Here is a 26,918-nt window from a genome sequence, read left to right as displayed (position 1 = left end):
CACTGTGAAGAGAAACTAAACAGCTAGAGCACACAGATAGAAGATAGATTTTATTCATTGCATCTAACCTCAAAATCATTTGAGCTTCATATCATGATTATTATGTTTGATTAGTGTAAATATTAAAATTCTTAATAAGGAAGGAAAATAAACTTTATATCAGTTGATTACTGCTTTTTGGTAGATACAGTTTTCCAGTCACATGGGGGCAAAGAATTTTGCTGTCTTCAAATAGCATTTACTCCTGGCACTTTATTTACCCCATAAACGGGCTGGAGTTGTGTGAAGCAAGCCTGGAGCTGTAGATCAACCTCACTCAGACATGAAAATATGAGTGTGTTGAGACATATAAAGGATATAGTTATATATGAGAAAGGAAATCCCTGAAAAGGTAATAATTCCATGGAGAAGCAAGTAGGATTTTGATAGCAGGAAACACCAAGGTATCTCTGAAGCTAGGACTCTTCTTGGGAGGAAAGAAAATATATTAGGATACAGGTCGAACCTACTGGAAAATACAGTAACTATAACTTCTTTTTTCTGGCCAGCACGATGGAGCCCCCTCATGGGTAAGTTAATTGCAGGATCATAAACTGGTAAGTTTAGTAACCACCTGCATCTTGGTTAGAATTTACGTTTTGTCTTTGGACTAGCAACTCCAGAATTTGTCAAAATGTACAGCCTTAAGGAACTAACTCAGTTAACTACCACGTAGTCGGCAGGATTTGAACCTGCGCGGGGAAACCCCAATGGATTTCTAGTCCATCGCCTTAACCACTCGGCCACGACTACATGACGAGGTGGTTCCTTAGAAAAGTAAACAGCTGTGCTGAAACTTAGGTCTCATAAAAGCAAATCACATACCAGAAAGACTGAGTCATGTATCAGAAAGAGTATTTGCAGTCAGTGTTTCCTATTCTTTGATGTCATTTGGGTGACTATCCTGCTGTTGTAACCATATTGCCAAGTAACACTTTATCCTCAGAACTGGAAAGACTCCTTATTTGATGGATTGTTGGAATGAGATCAGCTTCTGCTCTGCCAGCTTCTGGTGGAGATTCATGAGATACGCCCCGCAAACTGGAACAAACTTTAACATTCACTTAAGAATTATATGTAACAGCAATGACTTTAAAAAAATAGAGCTTAAGTGCATGCATATATTTTAACTCTGGAAGATTATATGAGACCTGGTTTCAGTTTACTACTGTGGATAGAAATTAAATAGCTGAGCACATAGACTGGAGAGAGATTTTAGTTTTCACTGTACATACTTCAAAATAACTTGAGTTTTACTATCATTATTACTTATTTATATATTTTCCTTTTTCTGGTTTATATACCTAGGAGTGGAATTGCTGGGTCACATGGTAAAGCTATGTTTAATTGTTCCAGGAACTGCTAGACTGTTTTCCAACATGGACGCATGATTTTCCTTCCCACCAGCAGTGTATGACAGTTCTGAATTCTCCATTCTTCCCCAACACTTGCTACTATATGTCATGTTCATTCAAACCATCCTAGAAGGTGTGAAGTAGTATCTCACTGTGGTTTTAATTTGCATTTCCCAGATGACTAATTACAGCATTTTTTTTTCATGTGCTTATTGGCCATTTGTATATCTTTCTTGGAGAAATGTCTATTCATGTTCTTTGCCCATATTTAAATGGGTTATTTGTCTTGAGTTGTAAGAGTCCTTTGTATAATCTAGATGCAAGTCCCTTATCAGATATATGATTTGAAAATATTTTCTTCCATTCTTTGAGTTGTCTTTTCACTTTCCTGATAGTGTCTTCTGAAGCACAAAAGTTTTTAACTTTTAAGAAGTCTAATTTATCAATTATTTTTTGTTATTTGTGTTTTTGCTGTCATATCTAAGAATACATTGCCAAATCTGAGGTTATGAAGATTTACTCCTATGTTTCCTTCTAAGAGTTTTATAATATTACCTCTTACGTTATGTCTTTGATTCATTTTGAGTTAATTTATGTAAATTGTATGAGGTAAGGATCTAATTTGGTTCTTTTGCATGTAGTTACATAGTTTTCCCAGCACCATTTGTTGAAAAGACTATTCTTTCCCTACTGAATGGTCTTGGCACTCTTAAAAAAAATCAGTTGACCATAGACATATGACTTTATTTCTGGACTCTCAGTTCTATCTCATTGATCTATATGCTTATCCTTAGACGACTATGACACTGTCTTGATTATCAGTGCCTTGTAGTTAGTTTTGAAATTGGGAAGCACAAGTTCTCTTACTTTTTTCTTCTTTTCAAGATTGTTCTGGATATTCCAGGTCCCTTGAAATTCCACATGAATTTTAGAATCAACTCATCAATTCCCACAAAAAAGTCAGTTGGGATTCTGATGGGAATTGCATTGAATCTGTAGAACGATTTGGAGGAAAATTGCCATCTTAACAATGTTAATTTAAGATCCAGTCTATGGACATGAGATATATTCCTCTTTATTTAGATGTCCATTCATTTCAGCAATGTTTTGTAGTTTTTAGAGTATAAGTTTTGCACTTCTTTTGTTAAATTTATTCCTGAATATTTTATTCCTTTTGATGCTATTTTAAATGAATGTACTTACTTCTGACCCCTTTTTCTTTCCCTATGAAACATGATGAGGCTGTCTGAAGTCTCCTAGATACAGATATTAAGTGCTGAGAGAGATCAGGAATAAAATTGCTTAGTATGGCTTTTGTGGACAATGAACTCCTGAAAACAGGGAAACAAAGCTGTGAAATAAACAGCTTCTTTAAACTCAGGATGGCTGGATTCAGAGACCAGAGTGCTAATCATTACATCTGGGAACCACCTTAATGGTTAATTAACCATCTTAATTAAAAAGTCTCTTTCATATGGTTCATGATATGATAAAACCCCATTTCTGAATGGAATTAATCATATTGACTAGGGTGTAATAACACAAAGTTAACAAGGCAAAGAGCATGACCCCTGCCCTTGTGATTCAAGTCCATTAGGTGGGCTACTCCATAAACAGGACAAATAAATATAGCCCACACAGGGACAGTTTGAAGAAACTGCCCAAGACTGACAGCATGATGACAGAGATAAGGTGGAAAGCATAAAGAAAATTGAAATTTGTAATTTTAGGTGAATGGGACTTGAAGGTGCTGATTAGAAGAGAGTACCAGTCCATGTCTTTTCTATATACAAGAGGTAGCTTGTGAACTAGATCCTTAAGATACTCCTATTTGTTCTCAGGAGCAACGTGATAGTGAAATGTAAAGAAAAAGAAAAACTTTGTCAATGCCCTTAGCAACATGGATCAGGCAAGGCTTTGAAAATTATTTGCTTTAGATGGACGTGTGCCTGTTTTGTTCTGTGGACATCAGAAATATACAAAGGCATGGCAGTGAGCATAGTGATTTTCAATAAAACTTTCTTCCCCAGTATGGTGGTAAGTGTGAATTTGTCACTGGGAAGACAGATGTTGGGTTCATGTCAGACAAATCTATTACAACAGTTAGAAGGAGTTTGCTTGTAGTCCACATATCTTTTCATAGTCATTTTATGTGTTTCCCAAAACAACAAAATAGAGCTAACAAATTCTTCTCATTCAATGGTCATGAAGTTAGTAAGACAGTGACTCTTAAATTATTTTTTGGCTCAAAATCCCACGGTATGTAAAATAAAATTTGTTCACCCTCTCATGGAGAGATGGCCCTGACACAAATCTAACAACTATAGAAACCATATCAGGGATTCACAAATACTGTTGGAGAACACAGACACGAGGCTGAGAACCCTCTACATTGAAGAGTCTCCTTTATGTTACAAGACCTAATTTTAACTAATAAGCTTAACCATTACTAAACTGTAATTAAGTACAAAGTTGCTGAAGAAATATCATCTTTGAAATATGGCTATGTGAGTCATTAACCTCAATTTTGTAAATTAGGCGGCCAAAGTGCACCCATGCCTGAAGCTAAAATGCCAGTCAAACCAGTTCTTAGAGCGTCTCTCGCCTTTTTCAGAGGGATCATGGGTGTGGGTTTCTCACGGTACACATTTGGGACACTAGAATTAAACATATGTAGGTCCCACAGAGTGGAATGGAACCTTGTTCCTTTTCAACCAGAGGTTATTGGAACCTCTATTTCATTTACTTTTCAACCCTTACTCTAAGATCTCCACTGAGAAGAAGCCCTTGATTTGTGATATTCTCCCTTTCTTGTTGAAGAAGGTAGCATGCACAAGGAGACACATGCTAGACAACATTGGCTCTCTTAAGTCTTAATGATTATTCTGAATTCTGTGTGTTTACTGAGTGTTTACTACAATTGCCATGTAGAGGTGGCACTTTCCTTTTCAAAGTCAAAGATAGCTCATAAATAGCACTTAATTTAGGATGTTCTGTTGCTTCTGAAAGACTAACAGGTGTAGCAAAGGAAATACAAAAGATTCATAACATATATAAGGAAAAATGATGGATTAATTGACCATCTACTTTACTGAAACTTTTAAATGGTGCCAAGAAAACAAAAGAGATGAAAGGATGCACTAAAGGAACATATTATTTAAAGAACACACACCAGTTCGATTCATAAATGGGGTTAGTTTCTACTGCATTAGTTTACATCATTTAAAGTGATTTAATAACCAATTACCTGGGCTTGGAGGATTAAGATAAGAATTAAACAGTTCATTTCTTCAAAAATACACATGCTAGCAGGCAGAATGCATGATAAATATAGAAGTAGTTTCATATGAGACATATAAACAAAGAACTATGGAAGCACTAATATTATTGTTGCATTTTCTTAAACAAGGTTATGGCAAAGACACCATAAGGGGCACAGAAGGAGGGGAATGAAGGATGAACTTGAGGACTTTTCAAAGTAGGATACGTGGGGAGGCAATCTTTAAGAATGCACAGGATTTCAGGAGGTGAAGAACCTGAGAGTGACAACATTGGAGAAGCTAATAATCAATTTTACAGTTGAGGAACTCTACCTTGGCTTTAAGGACAGCAAATCAGCCAATCAGAGACGAATGATTCCCCACAACTGAAACAAATGAAAAGAAAAGAGACATGAGTGAAGGAGGCTCGTGGACTTCCCTGCCTCTGCCTTCCTAGAAATAGAATCTTCGGTGGGCTGACAGTGCCCACGGTACTGAAACAGGAGCTGTCCACCATGTTGGGCCAGGTGCTGCCTTCCGTGCTGGAAGAGGAGCTGGGAGCAGCACTCGCTGGGCTTCTGCAGACACTCCTGAGGGAGGTAAGGAAGAGCTCCCTGAAATAGCAAGTTTAGTTACTGGGTGTTACAGCAGCACAAGTCCAGAAAGCACCGAGAAGTGCATGCCAAGAAGACTTCTATCTTGGACTGTAGCCTATTGTTTGTAGTGTAGACCCTCCCTTGGTTTCAGTCTTCTACCAACTCAGTTCTATGCTCTCTACACACTCTAGATCTGTGATGTCCAATAGTTTAGACACTTGAGACATGTGACTATTGAGCACTTGATCCTACTTGGGATGAGCTCTTACTGCAAAATACACACCAGACTTTGAAGATTTTGTATGAAAAAAAAACACATGAAATATCACACTGTCAATTTTTAATATTGCTTACATGTTGAAATGATATTTTGGATATATTGGGTTAAATAAAATATATCATTAAAATGAATTATGCTTGTCTCTTTTTACTTTTTAATATGACTACTAGAAAATTTTAAATTATGTCAGTGGCTCACATTTATTTCTATTGGAAATGTACTTCCTTACTTACATTCTCTGTTGCAGTTGCTGTAACTCTGATTTTTGTTTCACTGTTCACCAGTGTGTTTTGGTTTTGGTTTTATTTTCCTTGTTTATAAGAAATTTCAGTGATTTAAAAGTAAAGAGAGAAGAACTCCTTCCAGAATCCTAAGCAGTATTTGGAAACCAGATCACGGGCTGATACTCCACAAGGCAAGATTCTGTGTAATGGTCAGTCCTGGCTCAAGATCTCTATTGCAGCCCCCAGAACCAGAGCTTCATTCTCCATGGGCTCCTACAGAACGAAGTATCCAGAATGAGAGGAATTTCTGCTTATACTATCAACACTCTTCTCTAAGGTATCTTTTTGAACAAATTTTTATTTTTAAATTCTGTACATTGATGTCATGTGAGTCACTTTCCTCAGCTCTAAAGTTAGGAATTGTTTCCACAGAAGAGCCTTAACATTTCATTAGCTTTGACATTCTAGAATTCTATTAGTTTCTCAAAGCAACCCGTATGCTGAAAGTGAGAGACAGCTTGATGAGAGATGATGAGTTTTGCAAAGAAAGAAGTTCATCCTCTGGAAGCCCAGGTCTTAGTAGACAAAATCAAGTCATGTTCATCAGGCGGACACTGCTCAGCAAAGAGGACTTGTCACAGCTCAGCATCACTGACCCATGTGACTTTGCAACTCAACGCTTTTTATTGAACTTCATTCCTCTGAACACACACATGGAAAAGGAAGGAATCTGGTATTTAATCAATGAATATGGAAAGCACTGTGTTTAAGAAAAAATATTAGATGCATTCTTGGATGAGGTGCACCAAAGATTGACAACTGCGCCAATCTCCACAAGAGAGGTGAGGACCAGTTCCATTAAACTGTCAAGGTAGTGATAATCAAAATTTCCTAGGAATTCCTAGAAAGGCACTCAGCTATGGTTAACATTCCTTTAACACTTTAATACATTAACCCAAACATGTTAATCATACAATGGGATTTTGCATCTGAATTCTGTGCCCAGAATGAGTCAAAACTTCACCTCATTTTAAGTCCCTCTCTCTTTACCACTGTCCTGGACCCCAGGACAACTCAGTCTGGCATAATGTCGTCAACCTTTTTGTTGGGTTACCCAAAAAATGGCTTAATTAATATCTTTAGTTATGTAGTGGTTTGCCTATTAATACCCAGTTTGGATTCACAACCATAGCTATGAGTCTTGGCTTTCACTTGTATCTGATCCAAGATTTCGTGGAGTTTCCTTTTGTACGTGAACAAGGATGTACATGAGTGCAGAAGAGCCCCGATAAGGGGAAAACGTTTCTGCCAAGATTTTTTCTTTAGAAAAGGCTGCCTAGTAAGGAGGGTTTTGATTGCAGGAAGCAGGAAAGCATCACCAAAGCCTTGGCTCTTCTAGGGAGAATTACTTAAAAATAATAGTAGTAATTACTTAAAAATAATAATAGTTATAAGAAGACCCCACGCTGTTTAGGGCGCAATCGGCATGCTTCGTGGAGCCTTTCAGCAGCAACCATAAAGAGCCAGGTTGGAGAACAATCCAGTTTCTCGCTTTAAGGCAACAGCATTCTTCCCCAACTGGCTATGCCTCAATAGGGGAGGGTGTCGTAGTCGGCAGGATTCGAACCTGCGCGGGGAAACCCCAATGGATTTCTAGTCCATCGCCTTAACCACTCGGCCACGACTACTTGACAAGGGCGGTCCTTCGTGGAAGTAGCTGTAGAGAACTTCGGCTCTCTTCAAAGTGTCACATTTTCTATCAGAAAATGTACTTGTATTAAGCAAAGTTTCTCACCCTTTGGCATCATTTAGACAAATATGCAGTTGTGGCAAGTAACGCCTCCTCTTCAGACTGGAATGACTCCTTATTCGGATGCTCTGACGGGAGGAAGCTAAGGCTTTTGATTTTGTTTATTGTCTCCTTTAATGTGCAGAAGCTTTTTAATTTGATACTCCCACTTGTTTATTTTTGCCTTTGTTGCTTTTACTTGTGGTGTCAAATCCAAAAAATCATCACCAAGACCTATGTCAAGATCGAAATGAATTAAAGACTTGAATGAAGAAACTAAAACTATAAAACCATTGGAGTGGGAGAAATATTTGCAAATCATATATCTGATATGGGATTAATATCCAAAATATATAAAGAACTCATACAACTGAAAGGCAAGAAAACAATCCTTTTTTTTTTTTTTTTGCGGTACGCGGGCCTCTCATCGTTGTGGCCTCTCCCGTTGCGCAGCACAGACTCCGAACTCACAGGCTCAGCGGCCATGGCCCACGGGCCCAGCCGCTCCGCGGCATGTGGGGTCTTCACGGACCGGGGCACGAATCTGTGTCCCCTGCAGCGGCAGGCGGACTCTCAACCACTGCGCCACCAGGGAAGGCCCAGTCCAATTTTAAAATGGGTAGAAGGTCTGAATAGATCTTTGTTTTCCAGAGAAGACATACATATGGCCAACAGGTACATGAAAAGATGCTCGACGTCATTAATCATCAGACGAATGCAAATCAAAACCACAATGAGCTATCATCTCACACCTGTTAGGATGGCTATTATCGAGGAAACAAGAAATAACAAGTGTTGGCAAGGATGGGGAGAAAAGGGACCTCTGTGCACTGTTGGTGGGAATGTAAGTTGGTGCAGCCACTATGCAAACTGTATGGAGGTTGCTCAAAAAATTAAAAATACAGCTACCATATGATCCAGCAGTTTCACTTCTGGATATTTATCTGAAGAAAATGAAAACACTAACTTGAAAATTATATCTGCACCCCCACGTTCATTGAAGCACTGTTTACAACAGCCAAGGTATAAAAACAACCTGTGTCCATCGACGGATGAAGAAATTAAAGAGGTTATAGTATATATATATATATATATATATATATATATATATATATATATACACACACACATACATATACATATATATATACATATATGTAGTATACATATATATACATATATATGTATGTATATACACACACACATACACACACATATATAATGAAATATTATTCAGCCATAAAAAAGAATTAAACCTTGCCATCTATGACAACATGGATGGACCTTGAGGGCATGATGCTAAGTGAAATAAGCCAGACAGTAAACACAAATACCAATCTAAAAAAAAAAAAAAAACAAGCTTATAGATACAGAGAACAGATGAATGGCTGTCAGAGGTGAGGGCGGGGCCAGGGGAAGTAGGAGAAATGGAGGAAGGGGATCAAAAAGGTAAATAAATTTAAAAAAATTAAGGATGCATGTACTACCATCAAACCTTTCTACAGAGGACAGGTACTAGAGAGCTTCCCAAGGACCCTGGCACTCCTTTCACCAATCTGTTTCTCAGGGGGTTTTGTGAGGAAAGTGTCCTTTGAGCCCTCTAGGGAGATAATAGAGGGAGGGTGAGTGGGTGTCACATGTGATAAATCCATTGCAAGTTCCCTGCATCTTTTAAGATATTGGATATCTTTCTCTACCTTATACTGAAGAGGTCTTGGCTTCTTTATTTACTGTAGTTCCACTGATTTCAGGTTGCAGGCAACCTACCAAACACACTGTTATAATAACTCCCAGCTGTTCTAGCTAACACACTAAATTCAGTCTCCATTAAGTGTACCCATATCAATAAATTTGATCCAATTCTACACTGTGTTTCTTTTTTCCTGATCTAGCACTCCCACACACATTACTCTGGTTTCTTTTGATATGAATTAGCATGATCTTGCAATTCTTTCAGTATGTAAAATAGCAATATATACTGATTCCCTGAGTCCTGTAGGCAGAGAGGAGTGGTAGAGGTGGGTCTTGGGAAAAATCAATATCCTCATGCAAGGTAACTGCTTCAGGTGATATCTTTACCTGTTTTTAAAGCAAGGATAGGCTAGTGTTTGGGGATAGACGATGGGCTGCTTCTGCTGGGAAGAAGAATATTTTTAGGAAGGAAGCATCATTGTACTTGAATTTATCAAAAGAGACCAAAATGTCCCCTTTCCCCCATTCTGTCCTTTTCTTTCTTTCTTTTTCTTTCTTTTTCTTTCTTTCTCTCTCTTTCTTTCCTTTGTTTGAAGGAGGAGGAGGAGGAAGGGGAGGAGGAGGAGGAGAGAAAAGAAAAGGGGGAGAGAGAGCTTTAGTATTTGTGGAGTGTCTTCCTTAAGCAAGGTACTTACTATGGTAAAACATAGTAAAGAATGCCTTACCTTCTTTTACATATAAAGAGACTGAGGTACAGAACAATTATGTATTTCAAAAATTACAGTTATACATTCACAGAGTAAGAATTCAGTTCCAGAGTGTCTCCTTTTCCTGACCTACCATGTTGATTCCACTGTGCTAATAGAAGCAGGAAGTGGCTCCCTGAGGAACCCACTGCCTACAGCAATTGTTGACATTAAATTAGGTTGTTTCTCCATTTTTTTTGAGTTCAAGTTTTGGAGGTGAATTAGTAGACGTTTTATTATGGAGTCCTATGTTTAAAAATAGTGTTGTGGACATACTTATTAGGAATTGGTGCCAGCTGAGGTTCACTGTACCTATCAAATTTCCATGGCTTTATAAGTAAATGCACTCAAGGAAGGTGAGAAAACGTGTACCTATAACAAAAAGTTTGAGGCCCCAGGGATATACATCTACCAGGAAGCAGTCTCTGATAATAGCATCCACGCAGGGCTTTGCACAAATTGTATCACTGGTAGAAATGAAAATATGGCCTTTTCACAAACTCCTGAGGAGTTAAGATTTCAAATTACAATCAGGCAGTTGATGTCTTCATAAAATGCAATATCAGTCAGGCTGAAGTATTAGCAACCACAATAACATAGCAAAGAAAGAAAAGGTGTCGACAGGTGTTTTTTTTCCCCTTTATTTTAGCAATTTGCTTTTCCAGAACGCTCAATAACATCTGTTGGTAATTGAAAATTCAGTTAAGAAAAAAAATAGATAGACGCAATGAGAATAAAAATTCCAGCTATTAAGCATAGAGTGAAAATATCATTAATGTGCTTTACATGCTGAAATACTATGAATCAGTTAAAGTGTGAATGGATATTCAGGGCTTCAATAATTAATAATTTGAGAAAACTGTTAATTTTATCTATATTTTATGTGATATTAATAATTAACAAAAATTGAATTAATTAATATAAGGAAATTAATATAATGAAAGCATTCTTTAGCTAGTAACAGTACAAAGGACATCGTACACTTTTATTCCCAACAAACATTTATAAATATTTTCATTAGAATATAATGAGGAATAATAAGGATGTGATTGTATCTTAATTCTTTACTTCTAGAATATTTTAGAAGAACTTTGAAAGCTATTTTCTGTTTTGGCTTTGAGTCTTTAAAGTTCTATTTGAAAATTCTTCCCATCTGGTCAAGGTAATTTAAAAGCAGAATGTATACTTGGCCATTTTAAACTTTCACAAGGAAGAAAAACTCTAAAAGTATGTATTATACCACGATAAATATTCATTTATTCACGTATATTAAAGTCTATAAAGAAAAGGTGGAATGTGAACCGCGGATTCCCGGCCAACCATCCCTAAAAGGAAAACTGGAGAGATAAGTAAATACATTTAAATAATTAGAAAGTAAAATCACTTAGGTTCCACCGAGATTTGAACTCGGATCGCTGGATTCAGAGTCCAGAGTGCTAACCATTACACCATGGAACCCCACAGCTGCTAGGAGCTGTAGCACTACTCCCTGATATGATATAGCTTCAGTTCTGCAATCAAGAAGTGCTCTGAAAAGCCGAACTTCGTATCCTTGTTTTCTCTATCTGCCTCCACAGCACACGTCCCTTTTCTTGCGCGCACAGGACTCCTAGTGCAAAACCCAAGAGCAAATCGGTTTCTAGGGATAGATATGGTAGGTCCCTGCTTTTTAGCGCCCCTCTGCCTTTTCTGCAGCTCGCGGGGCGGCTCTCCGCTGGGCCGCAGTCAGCCAGGCTGCCTAGACGCAGAAGCCGGCGGCTCCAACACGGCATCCGCCTAGCCGCGCACCCCGCTTGCGTTGCTGGAGGAACGGCGGGGCTCGCTGCCTCCCGAGTCTGTGTCCCGAGTTCTCTTCTTCGAACGCAAGGAACGCTCTTGGAAGTTTAATTTCGTGACATATAAACTGTGGATGACTTCATCTGACGTGGTGTGCCAACCAGTCCTGGCCCTGTGGGGCGTTGCCCAGGGGGGGAGAAAGCGGGATGCCAAGAGATGGCTTCTGCTTCTCGGAAAGCTTCCACCTCGTGGAGACCAAAGGGTAAAGCACGATAAAAAGCGTGAATGTTTTCAAAGCAGGGTTTTGTAACTTGGTTCTAGCTGAGAAAGCTGTGACCTGCCTCTTTTAAGGGCAGCAAATATGAGACTCTCCCAAACTCCTCAGCAGGAAACTTTTCCTGATGTCAAGCAGGGGACGTGACTTGTCCAGGACGGTTCGTTGCCTCCGCAGCAGGGTAGGGAAACGGCAGGAGACGGAAGCCTCCAGATTGCCAACCCGAAGGGTTGAGGAGAAAAGCAAACGTCTTTACTAAGAGTAAAAAACCGTAGCTGTGCGGATTTGAACCTTCTGAGCAAGAACCCTGGAGACAAATCGGCATTCAGCCAAGACAACCTGTGTTGCATAAAGATGTCTGGTATGTGGAAGGAAATACTTCCAGCTTGTAGAGGCCGCACCGTAACTGCTTCTCTGCCTCATGTAACATCACTTGGCAACAGCAGTTGTGTCTCCTCCATGACTCCAGACCCTGCCAGACAGGTCTGCTGCCAGAATGTGATTCCCCCCAACGCCCACCCCCGGGTTCTGATTTCCCTGCATTAGAGACACCCAGATTTAAGTCCTCAAGAGGTTTCTGCTTCCAGGTTATCCCCTCCCACCACCAAATATAATGCATTTCTGAAAAGATATTTATTCTAACTTCATAAATGATTTGGTTTGGTCAGCTAGAGATTTCTAGAGTGGAAATCACTTTATCTTAGAATTTGGTGAGCATGACTCCTTTGTCTTTTAGCTATCACTCTGGTGATGAAGTTAAATGCCATTCTTAAATAGACACTCCGGTATATTCTTGGTCTTTTTCGTTCATTGTGTGGAGGAATAAATAGGTGGATGTTTTAGGTTTGGGGATTTTTTTGCCTTTATAAGTAATTGTCACCCCTTTATTTTCTCTGTCGTCTTTTCCTGGAACTCTTTCAATCAGATGTTGTTGGACTTCCTAGAATGACCTTTTAATTTTTTTATCTTCTGTCCTCCCATTTTCCATCTTTCTTTTCTCTTCCTTTTTATGGGAAAACATTTCCAAATTTATCGTCCAACCCTTCTATTAAATTTTTTTCCTATCATCACAGTTTTTAAAAATTTTCAAGAGTTCTTGTTCTCCTGATGCTCTTTCAAAAATAATAGCAACTATTATTGTCCCATAGGTGCAAAATGTTCTTTTAGTTCTGAACAAATTAATAATACTTTTTTTTCTTTCTGTTACTTACTGGTCTCTATTTCCATCAGGTTCTCTTTCTTCCATTTGTTTGCTTCAGTGCATATCTTTCCTCAGATTGCTGGTGACCCTTAGCAGTCCAGTCTTATTTAAGAAGTAGACCCAAAAACCTAATTGGTACTATAAGCCTATATACCAATAGATGGACGCATTCTAGAATGATTGTATATGACAGACCACTGCAATCAGGTTACCTGATATGTTCATATCTGTGGTTCAGTTTTTCCATGACAGTTTTCTCAGAGACTAATCCTTTAATCTTCTAAGTGTTTAGGATCAGAGGTTATGTAAAGTTAGCTCTCCATACTTTCTGAAACGAATACAGAAAAGGAACTGGGGGTCTCCCAGAGAGACTTTCATTCAATCCCCCAGTACTCAGTATGGCTCTTCACCTCCACCTTCAGCTATGCCTAGCCTCTGTAAGTCAAGAGCATCTTGGAGCATTTTTGCCCTAAAATAAAAGTCTTGTCTTTGACCTCTGTGAGAGAGGGGCAATCCAGAGTAATAAGCCTAAGGTTACATGGGTTTTGTTTTTTTTTTTCCAATTCCTATTAGCCTTTCCAAGGATCTGTAATATCCTTTACAGATGTTAATAACTTTATAATTTTTAGCTTTCCACCTTGCAGACAGTAAGGTTTCAGCTTTAGTCACTCTACGAATTCAATTACTATTTATCCAACGCCTTTCTACCTCCCAAAATGTTGTTGGTAATTGTAGTATTCACCTAAATTCATGTTCGATCTTCCATAGTACAGAGTTGTCTATGGGAATAAGCTACCCAGTCAGCATCTGTATCTACCAAGACAACTTACATCTCAGTGTGGCTGTGTGATTAGTAATAATAAACGGATTATGAATGCAAAAGTAACATATTTCCCTTTAGACTTTTAAGAAGCGTGGACTTTCACAAGCCTTAGGAGATAGCAGATCCTTAAGGTGGAAGAAGCTGGGTCCCTGAATCAGCACAAGGGCAAAAATGTGTTCCCTTTTCTTTACTGACTCAAAAATCGACAATGGACTCTTACACGAGTAAGGAATAAACCTCAACTGCCTCATGCTACTGCAATTTGGAAAGCAAACAATGTTTCTTACCACCTGTCATTTGCTCTCCTGCTCTTTTCATCACTGTGAGATTACACCTCTTTTAATTACTTTTATTGTTAACTTACAAGCATCATAAGAAAGCAAAGATAAAGTCCTGGGTTTCATCACCATAGCAAACAGTAGTCCCTTTGGAAAATGACCACTTGAGCTCAATGTTTGATTACGGAGTAATACGAAAGTCTTGTATCTAGAGACTACGTTTTTCTTGTTCCAGCAATAAAATCACTATTTCTGCTTCCCCAGTTTTAAAACTTGAGTAATGATGTCTGCTTCACATCATAGAAAAACAAAGAAAAAATAATAATAACCCACAATCACACAACCCAGAAACTACACTAGCAACACTTTGGTTTATTTTCACCCACCCACCCCAAATTTTACATAATTGAGGTCATATAGCACATATATTTTTTATCCTACTCTTTTCATTTAACATTATTTCTTGTGCTTCTTCCCTGAGCTATTGAAAACTTCTTACAAAATATTATTTTCAATGGCTTGGTAATATTCTTCCAGGTATATATACCCTAAGTTATATAATCATCCCCCTCTCCATTATTGAAAATGTTTAATTATCTTATTGTTATAACTAAAATTATCATAAATGTCTTTGCACATAAATGATTTCTTTTAGTTTGGATTACCTCCCTAGGAGAGTTTTGTTCAAAATGAGTTTACCATATGAAAGGGAGTAACTATTTGCATGAGCCTCGCTGGTGGAATTTAGAAGTGCTAAAGTGGCAGGAAGGATCTTGTTGCAAGCATAAGGAGAGGGGAACAGTGGTAGCTTCCTAGGGCTGTCTTAACAAATTACCACAAAGTAGGTGGCTTAAAACAGCAGTAATTTATTCTTTCACAATTCCAGAGGCCAGAAATCCAAATTCAAGGTGTCTGCAAGTTTGGTTCTAGAGGGTCTGCAGGAGACTCTTTCATGGCTCTCTCCTAGCTTCTGGTGGTTGCTGAAAACCCTTGTAGCTCCTTGGTTTGCAGCTGCATCATTCCAGTCTCTGCCTCCCTTTCACACAATCTCCGTCTCTGTGTCTGTTTTTCTGTATGTCTCAAATCTCCCTCTCCTTATAAGGACGCTATCATTGGGTTTAGGGCCCACCCTAATCCATTATGACCTCATCTTAACTTGCTTGCACTGGCAAGGACTACTTTCAAATAAAGTCATATTCACAGGTATCTTGAATTAGGATTTCAACATATCTTATTGGGTGACACAATTCAACCCAGTACAGGAACAACTGTCTCTTTGCCTGTTGTAAATGACAACAGATATGGGAGAGCTCTATATATGAAAGAGTTTGAGGGCCTCAGCCATGAAAGGCATTCTCCCGTTTGTATCTGAAAGCCTGTCTGAATCTACTTGATGGTGTTTTGGGCAAAGTACTTCAATTCTCAGAACTCAGAGCTATAGTCCTAAATTCCCCATTAAAAAAAAAAAAAAGGAAAAATGAATCCACTTCTACAGTGTTTCACTGAATCAAGTCTCTAAACCCAGAAACAATCCTATCATTACAGCTAGATTTAGTCTGGCATTCACGACCTTGTGTGTTAAGAGAGATAGAGAATGTCCTCAGGCTGCTTCTCCCTCGTAAGGCTCCTGGGCTATGGGCTTTCCTCTCTGGGGAAGGCAAAAAGGAGTGAACTTTTCCTGAGGGGTTGGAGATCTTCCCAGCATCTTTTCTTTCAGTTCCTGGACCCTCCCCACCCCTCTCACCCTGCACCCGGCTCAAGTCCAGTTTCAAGTAGTTCTTTTAAGGCAGGGAAAGGTAAAAGCAGTTGAAGGCCATTGAAGATATTTCTGTTTTAGTGTTTAATGCTGAAAGTAAACGCGACTGGCCCCACGATTTCGGATTTCCCCAGATTTCTTCCAGCCCGTTTCCAGTTCCATTGGCACTTGCAGGTCTGAGGCTACTAGGGCCACCCCCAGTTCTAGGGCATAGAAAATTCGAATCCCTTGTCTCAGAATGATTCTTTGAGTTCCATCTTCCTCCGCTGAATTTCAATTTGCCGTGGATGACTTATTTCATCCAAGCGTGAGAAGCCCTGAATGGACATAGGAAATTCTTTGTTACCAGACCTAATAGTTATGTACCAAAATAGCTTTCACTATGTTTTGATTCACAGCTATTAAATGGCACGCCGCTCGCTGTACCTTCAAAGTCGTTAACAAGAAGCAGCCTCCAGCAGGTAGTCGTGGCCGAGTGGTTAAGGCGACGGACTTGTAAGAAAGAAGTCTCCAATAGGTAGTCGTGGCCGAGTGGTTAAGGCGATGGACTTGAAATCCATTGGGGTCTCCCCGCGCAGGTTCAAATCCTGCCGACTACGGTTTTATCTGCACCTCACGAAGGCTCCTTTGCATACTTTCCTGCCACCATCAACCGAAACTGCTCTGTAGTCTTGTTCACCCTGCGTCATTCGTCACCTATTTCCCTTGGGCCAAATAACCTGTCCTCCTGAAACACTGGCAGTTTCAAATGGAGGAGTTAAGTCTACTACGGTGTGAGCGTGATATCAAATCCTGAGTCGAGGAAAGCCATTCTTTTTTCCTCATTTACAGGTCATGCCAACTTGGATTCTCTCAGCATCAAAGTCAGATTCCATCCTCTCCTAGGGTGGAGGTGCTTTCACTGCTACAATCTGTTCTAGGGAACTCAAGATTTATAAAAACAATATATATTCTAACAGCTACAATTTTTGAAGCCTTACTATGCCCCAGGCATTGAATTGGCATTACATGGATTACCTCACTTAATTACCAATAGAACCCTATCAGGTAGATAATATTAGCACCATTTTAAAGATGAAGAAACTGAGGATTGACTCATCCAACACTGCACTGTAAAATCGTATGTGAACCATCGACTTAAAAAATTTTATTTGAGTATAGTTGATTTACAATGTTGTGTTAGTTTCTGCTGTACAGCAAAGTGAATCAGTTATACATACATATACCTATATCCACCCTTTTAAGATTCTTTTCCCATAGGGATTAACAGAGTATTGAATAGAGTTCCTTGTGCTAAATAGTAGGTCCTTATTAGGTATCTATTTTATATATAGTAGTGTGTATATGTCAATCCCAATCTCCCAATATATCCCTCCCCTCCTTTCCCCCTGGTAACCATAAGTTTTTTCTACATCCATGACTCTGTATCTATAGATTAAATAAGTTCATTTGTACCTTTTTTTAGATTCCACATATAAGTGATATCATTTGATATTTGTCTTTCTCTGTCTGACTTCCTTCACTTAGTATGATGATCTCTAGGTCCATCTATGTTGCTGCAAATGGTATTATTTCATTCTTTGTTATGACTGAGTAATATTCCATTGTATGTATGTACCACATCTTCTTTATCCATTCCTCTGTTGATGGACACTTAGGTTGCTTCCATGTCTTGGCTATTGTAAACAGTGCTGCAATGAACATTGGGGTGCAGGTATCCTTTCGGATTATGGTTTCCTCTGATATATGCCCAGGAGTGGGATTGCTGGATCATATGGTAGTTCTATTTTTAGTTTTTTAAGGAACCTCCATACTGTTCTCCATAGTGGCTGTACCAATTTACATTCCCACCAGCAGTGTAGGAGGGTTCCTTTTACTCCATACCCTCTCCAGCATTTATTGTTTGTAGACTTTTTGATGAAGGCCATTCTGACTGGTGTGAGGTGATACCTCATTGTAGTTTTGATTTGCATTTCTCTGATAATTAGTGATGTTGAGCATCTTCTCATGTGCTTTTTGGCCATCTGTATGTCTTCTTTGGAGAAATGTCTGTTTAGATCTTCTGCCCATTTTTTGATTGTGCTGTTTGTTTTTTTGTCGACAAACATTTCGCATACATGGGAACATTTATCTGGGCTTTACAGTTGATTCAGGAAACAAAATATGAATTCAGAAACTCAGTACTTTGATTCCCATGCAGAAGAAAGTGGGAAAAAAAGGTCCAAGTAGGAGCAGAGAATATGTGGAAAAACAAAAGGAAGGAGAAACAGGAGCGGGTAGGGAGGGAGAGAAGGAGAAGTAGGAAGGCTAGGAGATGGACAGGATGGAACAGAAGAGAAGCCAGCAGGGTACCAAATATAGGAATGTCCTCACCCCTTCCGGACACTCTTATTCTGAGCTTCCTCGGTCACAGAAGCCCCTTGTTTTGACAGGCATCTTTGCACCATCTCCACTCTTCAAAATCAGCCCCAGACATCAAGGCATTTCTAAAATCCACCTCCTCTACAAAGTCACTTGGATTGTTTCCAATTTTGGCTATTATAAATAGTGTTGCCATGAATATTCTTATATATGTTTTTCAGTGAATACAAACAAGGATTTTTGCTTGGTGGAAACACTTATGGACGGAATTGCAGAGTCACGATTGCAGTCATTGTGTATGCTGAAGCTTTAGTATGTAATGCCAAAACACTTTTGCAAGTGATTGAACCAATTTATATTCCCATGTATGAGAGAGTCCGGTTGCTCCACATCGTTGATAATGCTTGGTATTATCTGTCTTCTGTTATTTTATTTTAAATTTAAATTTAAATTTTTAATTTTTAAAATTAACCAGTGATGGTTAATTTTATGTGTCAACCTGCTGGGCCACAGTGCCCAGATACGTGGTCAACCATTAATCCATGCTTCTGTGATGTTTCTCTGAGGGTGTTTCTGGATGAGAGTAACATTTAACTTAGTGGATTCTGAGTAAAGCAGATCGTCCTCCATAATATGGGTGGGCCTCATCCAGTCGCAAAAATAAAATAAAATAAAAGACTGGTCTCCCTCGTAAGAGGGAAATCTGCCAACAGTCAGCCTTCAGACTTGAACTGCAGCATCAACTCTTCCTGGGTCACCGGCTTGCTGCTCACTCTGCAGATTTTGGACTTGCCAGCCTCCATAATCACATGAGCCAATTCCTCAGAATAAATCTCCTTCACACATCCTATTGGTTTTGTTTCTCTGGTAAACTCTAACAAATAAAATAGTGGAATCTAATTGTTTTACTTTTCACTTTTTCTGAGGATGAATGAAGATCACCCTTTTGTATGTTTATTGGTTATTTTGATATATCTTTTGTGAAGGACCTGTAGAACTCTTTTGCCCATTTTTCTAATGGATTGCCTATCCTTTCCATATTGGTTTTTCTTATTCACATCTATCTGTGTTTATATAAGTCAAGAGTTTAGCTAAGCTATTCCATGGTATTACTGCCTTAGTATCCAATTTGTTTGGCCAAGTGGTGTGCAGGGACCTTGAGCTGATACTAGCCTCTTCATGCAAGTGCATGCCCTAGATAGCGGCCTACAGAGTCTCAAACAAATGTAAGTTACTGATATTACCTCCCCAACAGCCCTTGTGATCAACTGTCATCCCTGCACAGGACCATTCCCTTGTGTACCCCTTAGATTAGACTGCTTTGGAATTTACCAAAAGAACTTACTCTCTCTTTTGGTTTGAATTGATCAATCCCACCTTAGTCTGGGAACCCCAAAGAACTCCACCGATAGACCCTAATAAAAACATGTGCCCCAGGTCCTATTGCTCTGTCTTGTCTATACTCTGCCTTGACCTCCCCCTCAATGTGGCCCCTTGAAGTACGCAGTGTACTACTTCCTCCAGGACCTGTGAATAATAAACTTCTCTATTTCAATTTCTCTGTAGTCTGTTGTTGAAACTTGACTGACTCACCATCTGGCATCCTGTGCTCTACTTAACAATTGTTAATTTAACAAAGTCATAACAATGCATCTATATTTGAATCTATATTCTAGACACAGTCTTTTGTTAGGCATATGTAATACAAATATCTTCTCTAAGATTTGTCTTGTACTTGCGTACTGGTGGACAGTAGTTTCCAATGCTGGTCTAATATATAAATATATCTTTTGTGGTGACTGCTCTTTGTGCTCTGTTTTACAAATTCTTGCATACTCCAAAGTCATGAGGATATTATCCTAAGTTATCTTTCAGAAGCATTATTTCATGTTTAAATATACATTTCATCAGAGTTTTGTGTACATCGTGATTCAGTTATTTCCATAATATCCAATTGAGCCACTAATTTATTGTATTTCAATTTACTGTAAAGAACGGTCTCTCCCTAGTGCACTGCAGGGTGGCCTTTGTTTTAAATCAAGCGACTGTATAAGTGGGTCTGTTTAGGATGCATTCTTCTGTTCCATCAGTTTATTTATCCATTCCTGAGTCTCCCCCGCCCCCTTCAGAAAGCTTTAATTCGTAAAGTCTGATGTACAGTCACAAGCACATTACTTGGAGCTTCGGATCTTGTTGAAAGCAGCAATGTTGACACTCCTCACATGCTCCTGGAACTTGGGAATCTCCTCTTCCCGCAACTCTGTGATCACTTTTTGTCATCTTCCTCCACACATTTTATATGCATCCAGGGGCACCAATTTCGAGTTGCCTAGGCCAGCCAGTTCAGCTGGATGGAGGACACATGGCCTCCAGCTGTGCCAGGTCGGTACCATCATTCCAGAGTTTGATGTCTAGGAGGACGGAGGTCTTGAACATGGGAATTTTGATCTTGGCATTTGGCCTCAGTAGTTCTTTCTGCATGTAAATAGAAGGCAGATGCCAGACAACCATAATCTCATTAACTCTCAGTGAGCATTCTCAGACCTGTGTCACTTAAACCTAGATTTCCCTCTGGGCCTTAAAGTAGCTTTGATACTTGCGCTGAAATGTTTTCTGATTAGAGCAGCCGGGACTAGAAGTGACGGAAACGGGGGAGGGTGATGTAGTTGAGAAGAGCTGGCAAGGAGGGTCCCCGTGTAGTTCAGTTCCCAGTCCCAGAGCCCAGTAGTGGCCATCGCCGAACACACTCCAGAATTCAGAAGAAGCCGCAACTGCCGCAGAATCTGAGGTCACCTGCTCAAGACGCTAACCAGAGTGAGTTCTGCAGCTTTCATGTTAAAGAAAGAGTGTGTGTAATATTCGATTCTAAGCAGTGACAACACGATTGTTGGGAATTCTAAAATAGGCGACGAGATACAAAACGGAACTACCTCCCCGTCGGGGAATCGAACCCCGGTCTCCCGCGTGACAGGCGGGGATACTCACCACTATACTAACGAGGAAGAAGGTGACTTTCCTTCCTTAAAGATAACTAATAAATGTAAGTACTAGTGTTCGTGTTCTTTTAGCCGATAGATCTTGTGTTCTATTATTGATTACCTTTGGCAAATTTGAGCCTGAACTCCCTCGGACTCGTCCGCGACCAACCAAGTGTCGCTCCAGCCCTTCTCTCAGCCCTCTCGCTCCACCCACCTCCGCCCCGGAGCTGAAACTGCAGGCCAGGCAGGACAGCCTGCTCTTTTGACAGTGATGGTGTCGGTTTCGTTGACGATTTGTCGTACTAGATTTGCAAACAGTGAATCCAGGAGAGCAAAGCAGTTGAACCATTGATTCCCCGGAATCTCCCTGCTAACTGACCGAAGACTGGGCTAGGAAACCGGGTTCCTTTCCATTGCGGAAGAAAAAGTACAAAGAGTTGTCTTGAAAATATAGGCTTCCAGCGGGTTTGGAGGGCAGGGAAACTCAAGGTGTTCCGGAGAACTGTGCGGAGGCTCCGCTGGCGGGAAAATGATTAGGGCTCTACCTATTAAGGCAATTTTAATTTTAATAAAAAGTAATGAAATAATAATAACTTCCGTTCCCCATAGCCGTGGAGTTTGGGCCTGGGCAAAGAACACAATAAGTTTAGTCAAGATCTCGCAAAGCTGTGGTTTCGTTTCAATTTTCTCTCAGCGGAGCAATTCCCAACTACTTTACTTGGAAAAATAAGTGACTGCTGTAGTCGGCAGGATTCGAACCTGCGCGGGGAAACCCCAAAAGATTTCTTATCTATCGCCTTAACCACTCGGCCACGACCACACAACTTCTTCACCGTTTTTTCTTTTTTTAAATTATAGACAAGAAAGAACGGAAACCAGGGTGACCATTGCTCAGCATACAAGAAAGTAGGTTTTGAGAGTTGAATACAAGCCTTCAGGTAAAATAAGGGTTTGATTTTTTTTTTTTTAAATTTAAGTCCAACCTCTCATGCCTCCTACGCGATCGAGAGCGCTTGTGTGAGAGTCCTCAACGCATGATCATCAGTGTTTCAAGCAAACAAGTCATTTCAGTAAACTCTGAGCGAATGCCTGCCGGCCCTGGAGACTAGGCTGTGGTCTGAGCTTGGGCTGTGGAGGGTCTGCAACTAGAACCAAACGTTGCTTACTCCGAGGTGGAGTCAGATCCTAACTTCCAATCCCCACTGAACACTTGCCTTTGAACAGCTCATCTTCCAATAGTCCTGGACACTCATAAGCACACTGAAGAGAGAGTGGGAGATTAGATATCTTGTGTGAAATCATCACTTTGACCTACTCGGAAACAGGGCAGAAACAGCTGGTGATTTACATGATTACAATGTCCACTGCAGCATCGTTTGTAATAGCAAAAATATGAAAGTAAAAATTTCAGTCAGGGTTCAATAAGACAAGCAGAACCACTGGGATGGATATATACATTTCATATAAGTATGAGGTTTGTAGGGGTTGGTAAAATAGTCTCTATAATGCTGAAGCTCGAAATCCACAGAGAAGGTTGTCAAGAAGGGAAGATGAGTGTAAGGTGGGGAAGATTAGAACAATCTGGAACCCACAAGCATGAACTGGAGCCCCATGCAATGGATTGATACCTGTGTCAGCTCTGGTTGCCCCTGACCTTGGTGGTGCAGGTGTCGAGCAGCAGCCAGAGCCCTTCATTTGGAGGTAAACACACACATTTGGTCCAGGAAAGGAGGAGGGTGAAGGAGGATCCAGGGGAAGGTGAGGCAGCTGCAGGCCCAAATGTTGCCACATGCCAAGTCAGCAGATGAGTTAATGTGAGATACAGAATGGCTTCGACTTGCCTTTCTCCCTCCAAATTTCCTACAAGAGTATTTCTTGGGGACCATCCAACCAGAAACACACAGGAAAAGGAATTCTGGGGAATGTAGTTCAATCTGGCCAAGTTGATACAGAGATGAAGATAATGTTTTTGTACTTACTTATATATAATAACCAATAGCTTACCGTTTTAGTTACTGTAGATTTATAAGTAATTACATATGTCTTGATATATATTTGTGTAATTCCTCCAATTTTGCTATCTTCAATATTTTCTTGTTTTTTAATTTGCTCTACATTTCCAAATGTGTTTTTGAAACTGAGTTAACTTCCATAAAATACATATTTGGAGGCTGATTGGGATTTCATAGAATCTGTTGATCAATTTGGAAATAGTTGTCATTTTGACAAGATTGAGTCTTCCAGAAAGATAAACATAGTACTTTCCTCCATTTAATTTCTACCAGCAATATTTTGTAGTTTTTAATATAGATTTCTTGCACATCTTCTGTTAGATTTATTCCTAGACTTTTACATTTTTGCTGCAAATGGAATATTTGAATTTTAATTTCCACTTGTTATACACACATACATTTTGTATATGGTCTATAATGAAAAGAAGAAACACAGACAAATAATAGTTAAGCTTAGCTGAAATTGGGCATCTACATATTACTTCAAATGTGAAGTAGAGTGACTGAAGAAATAATTTAGTGAATAACTCTGTTACACAGTATCACGTTTTAATATTTTAACCACTAACATTTTGTTTTGTTTTGTTTTTAAAATTAAATTTAATTTTTAAATTGAAGTATAGATGCTGTACAATATTATATAAGTTATAGGCATACAATAGGGTGATTCACAATTTTTAAAGGTTATACCCCACTTATAATAAAATATTGGCTATACTCCCCATGTTGTATGATATAGCTTTGTAGCTTATTTTATACCTAATAGTTTGTAATAAACACTAACATTTAAATAACATAATGGTAATAATTAATATTTAAATTAAAATGTTGATTAAATTTTCAGGTTTATTTTTATAGTCCAGACAGGTGTTTCTTAATTATGAACTTTGATGGTGATGTCACAGAAAAGCTGATGTAAATGCACTTTTCATATTCACCTGATACAAAACCATTAGACCCCAGAATTATTTTAATATATGCACACCCTCCAACCATGCATAATACTACTGTGTAATACTTCCATCTTGTACCTATATCTTAAATATCAGTCATCATTAAAAATAATGTTTATTGCCTTGCTTACTATAGAATTTTGCATACTATTCTTCCATCAGGTCTAATATTATATTTAATAGTTTCCTCATCACCTATGTTACACCTAATGTTCAAACTGTATTTGGGGTTTAATTTCCATGAGGGTATTTTTATTATTGTTCTATCTGTTTCTTTTCCTTTTTTAACTTATTTTGATATAATTTCAAATTTATGAAAAAATTGCAAGGGTAGTACAGAGAATTTTCATAAATCCTTTACCTAGATTCTCCAATGTTAACAATTTATCATACGTGCTTTATTTTTCTTGATAGATATAGACAGATTTACATATGTATAACTTTTTTCTTAACTGTTGAGTGAATTTTAGACAAGGTGTCCCTTTACCTTAAATACTTCATTATGTATTTTCTTAAAACATGGACCTTCTCCTTCCTACCCATGGAATAATTATAAAATCAGGGTTGAAACTCATTTAATCTACACACCTTGTTAATGTTTTGCCAATAGTGTGAATCCTTTATTTCAAGAAAAATACATTACATTCAGCTGACGTGTCTCTTTAGTCCTTTAATCTGGATTGAGTTCCTCAATCTTGCTTTGTTTTTCATTTCATTGACATTTTGAAAAATCAGGTCACATATTTTGTAGAATGCCCCCTCACTTTGAATTCGTCTGTTGTTTCCTGAGAGTTAAATTCAGATAATGCGTTTTCAGCACAAATACCACACTAGTGAGGTTGTGTCCTGTGCATTTCATCATATTGAGAGGCACATGATGTTGAATGTCCTAATACTTAAATACTAACTATGATCAACTGATTAAGGAGGTATCTGACAAGTTTCTCCCCTGTCAAGTTAAGAGTTTCCTTTTGTGTTACTCATCACATGATTTATTCTGCTTGCTTCTTTTTCATTACATTTAGTTGTCTTGAAAAGAATAAGTTAAAAGAAGAAGAAACTTAACATTTGAGTGGAAGAACAAGAATAGGTTGTCAGAGCCACAAAATTCAGAAAGATGACTTAAATATCCTGTCTGGGAACCGAGCCCCTGTATTGCAGGTAACAGACCAGCGCACACACCACTATACTAAAAAAAAAATCACCTAGTGAAGAGTACCTCTTGTTTCACCTGTATCACAGGCTCCTGGGCTGGGTCATCTAGCGAGATAATGTTGGTTTGCTTGCTGGTGTGACGATTCTTACTAGAATCATAAACGGAATATCTCAGATTCGACTCCCTGCAAACGGAGCAGTGAGTCAGGATTTCATTAAGTGTACTTTTCTAAGCGAGATATATTTTGTGTGAGTGTTCTCTCAAATAGGGCGTAATTCCGTGAACAAGAAAATCTGAGGTGGGGGTTTGAGCATTTCGCTAAAAGAAAGGCTTGGGGTTGTTGTTGTTTTAATCATTGCAGGACAGGAGCTGCGTGCGTTTTGAGTGATGTCCGGGCCGGAGCGGGACAAGTTTAGTCCAGAAGCCTGCGTTATTGTGGTGAGAAACGGTTAGCGAGTTCCTTTCTGGGTAACTTCAGATTGTCAAACTGATCAGTTGAAGAGGTTAAGTGTAAATTCAGGGAGGAAAAAAGCTTACCGTAGTCGGCAGGATTCGAACCTGCGCGGGGAGACCCCAATGGATTTCTAGTCCATCGCCTTAACCACTCGGCCACGACTACATCTGCAGAACGAAGATGGAGTGACAGGAATCACGTGGCAGGTACAAACACGTGTCCTTGGTGAGCTGAGTGGAAGCGCTGAGGTGAAACGAGAATTAGGAAGAGAGGCCAACCTCGGACACCCCCTGGAATGAAGAACACCGGAATGAGATAGAGCCCTCACCGCGTGAGCATTAGCGTTACCAGCAAACTTCAAATAACACTCCGGGGCGCAGCCTCTGGGGAGCGTCTGCAATCCCCATGCACTGGCACCAAACCTAGCCCGTATCGAGGGAGAGTCAGGACCTAACCGTTTTCTAGTCCGGGATGTTCGGGCTTCCAAGGGTCTGCTCCGGGATGAAGGCCGCTGTGCCAACTGGGTTCCAGGCAGAAAATTGCTTCCGCTGATTTGTGTCCCAGGTGGACCGCGCGAAAAATGACGTGGAAAGCTGCCTTGGTATTCCCTCGCCATGATATTGCTAAGGCTTTAGGCTCATAATCTGGTTTGATTTTTGGCCGGCGCAGGGGCCATTTCTTTCTAAAGTTAACCAACGCAACAGGTTGTTGTGTTTTTGTTTTTGTTTTTCTCCTTATATTTCGACCTTAGTTTCTCAGTCACAATATTTTCCCAAGTCCTGAAACTGATTTTTGTCTAGCCTGCTTAGGAGGTCTTAATCTAATTTTTAGAAGAAGACGGACGAGGACAAGGGGGAAGACAAAGAAGGGGAGGAGGAGACACCGAAGACAGAGGGATCTGTCAAGCGGTCCAAA

The 26,918-nt window shown here is 39.4% G+C and overlaps 7 non-coding genes across 7 annotated transcripts; 1 reads left to right on the top strand and 6 right to left on the bottom strand.

Annotated features, from left to right (window-relative positions):
- Positions 1 to 710: 710 nt before the first annotated feature.
- TRNAS-AGA (transfer RNA serine (anticodon AGA)) lies at positions 711 to 792 on the bottom strand. The gene has a single exon. It is a non-coding gene; the product is annotated as a tRNA-Ser (tRNA).
- A 6,568-nt stretch (positions 793 to 7,360) lies between these two features.
- On the bottom strand, positions 7,361 to 7,442 carry TRNAS-AGA (transfer RNA serine (anticodon AGA)). Its single transcript has one exon. It is a non-coding gene; the product is annotated as a tRNA-Ser (tRNA).
- A 3,925-nt stretch (positions 7,443 to 11,367) lies between these two features.
- Positions 11,368 to 11,439, bottom strand: TRNAQ-CUG (transfer RNA glutamine (anticodon CUG)). Its single transcript has one exon. It is a non-coding gene; the product is annotated as a tRNA-Gln (tRNA).
- A 5,167-nt stretch (positions 11,440 to 16,606) lies between these two features.
- On the top strand, positions 16,607 to 16,688 carry TRNAS-UGA (transfer RNA serine (anticodon UGA)). Its single transcript has one exon. It is a non-coding gene; the product is annotated as a tRNA-Ser (tRNA).
- Positions 16,689 to 21,380: 4,692 nt separating this feature from the next.
- On the bottom strand, positions 21,381 to 21,452 carry TRNAD-GUC (transfer RNA aspartic acid (anticodon GUC)). Its single transcript has one exon. It is a non-coding gene; the product is annotated as a tRNA-Asp (tRNA).
- A 714-nt stretch (positions 21,453 to 22,166) lies between these two features.
- On the bottom strand, positions 22,167 to 22,248 carry TRNAS-AGA (transfer RNA serine (anticodon AGA)). Its single transcript has one exon. It is a non-coding gene; the product is annotated as a tRNA-Ser (tRNA).
- A 3,838-nt stretch (positions 22,249 to 26,086) lies between these two features.
- Positions 26,087 to 26,168, bottom strand: TRNAS-AGA (transfer RNA serine (anticodon AGA)). Its single transcript has one exon. It is a non-coding gene; the product is annotated as a tRNA-Ser (tRNA).
- Between the last annotated feature and the right edge of the window lie 750 nt (positions 26,169 to 26,918).

Source organism: Mesoplodon densirostris, chromosome 10 (genome assembly GCF_025265405.1).
Source record: "Mesoplodon densirostris isolate mMesDen1 chromosome 10, mMesDen1 primary haplotype, whole genome shotgun sequence".
Classification (NCBI taxonomy): domain Eukaryota; kingdom Metazoa; phylum Chordata; class Mammalia; order Artiodactyla; family Ziphiidae; genus Mesoplodon; species Mesoplodon densirostris.
Note: the sequence above shows the minus strand (reverse complement) of the source record. Positions and strands in the feature narration are given on the sequence as shown.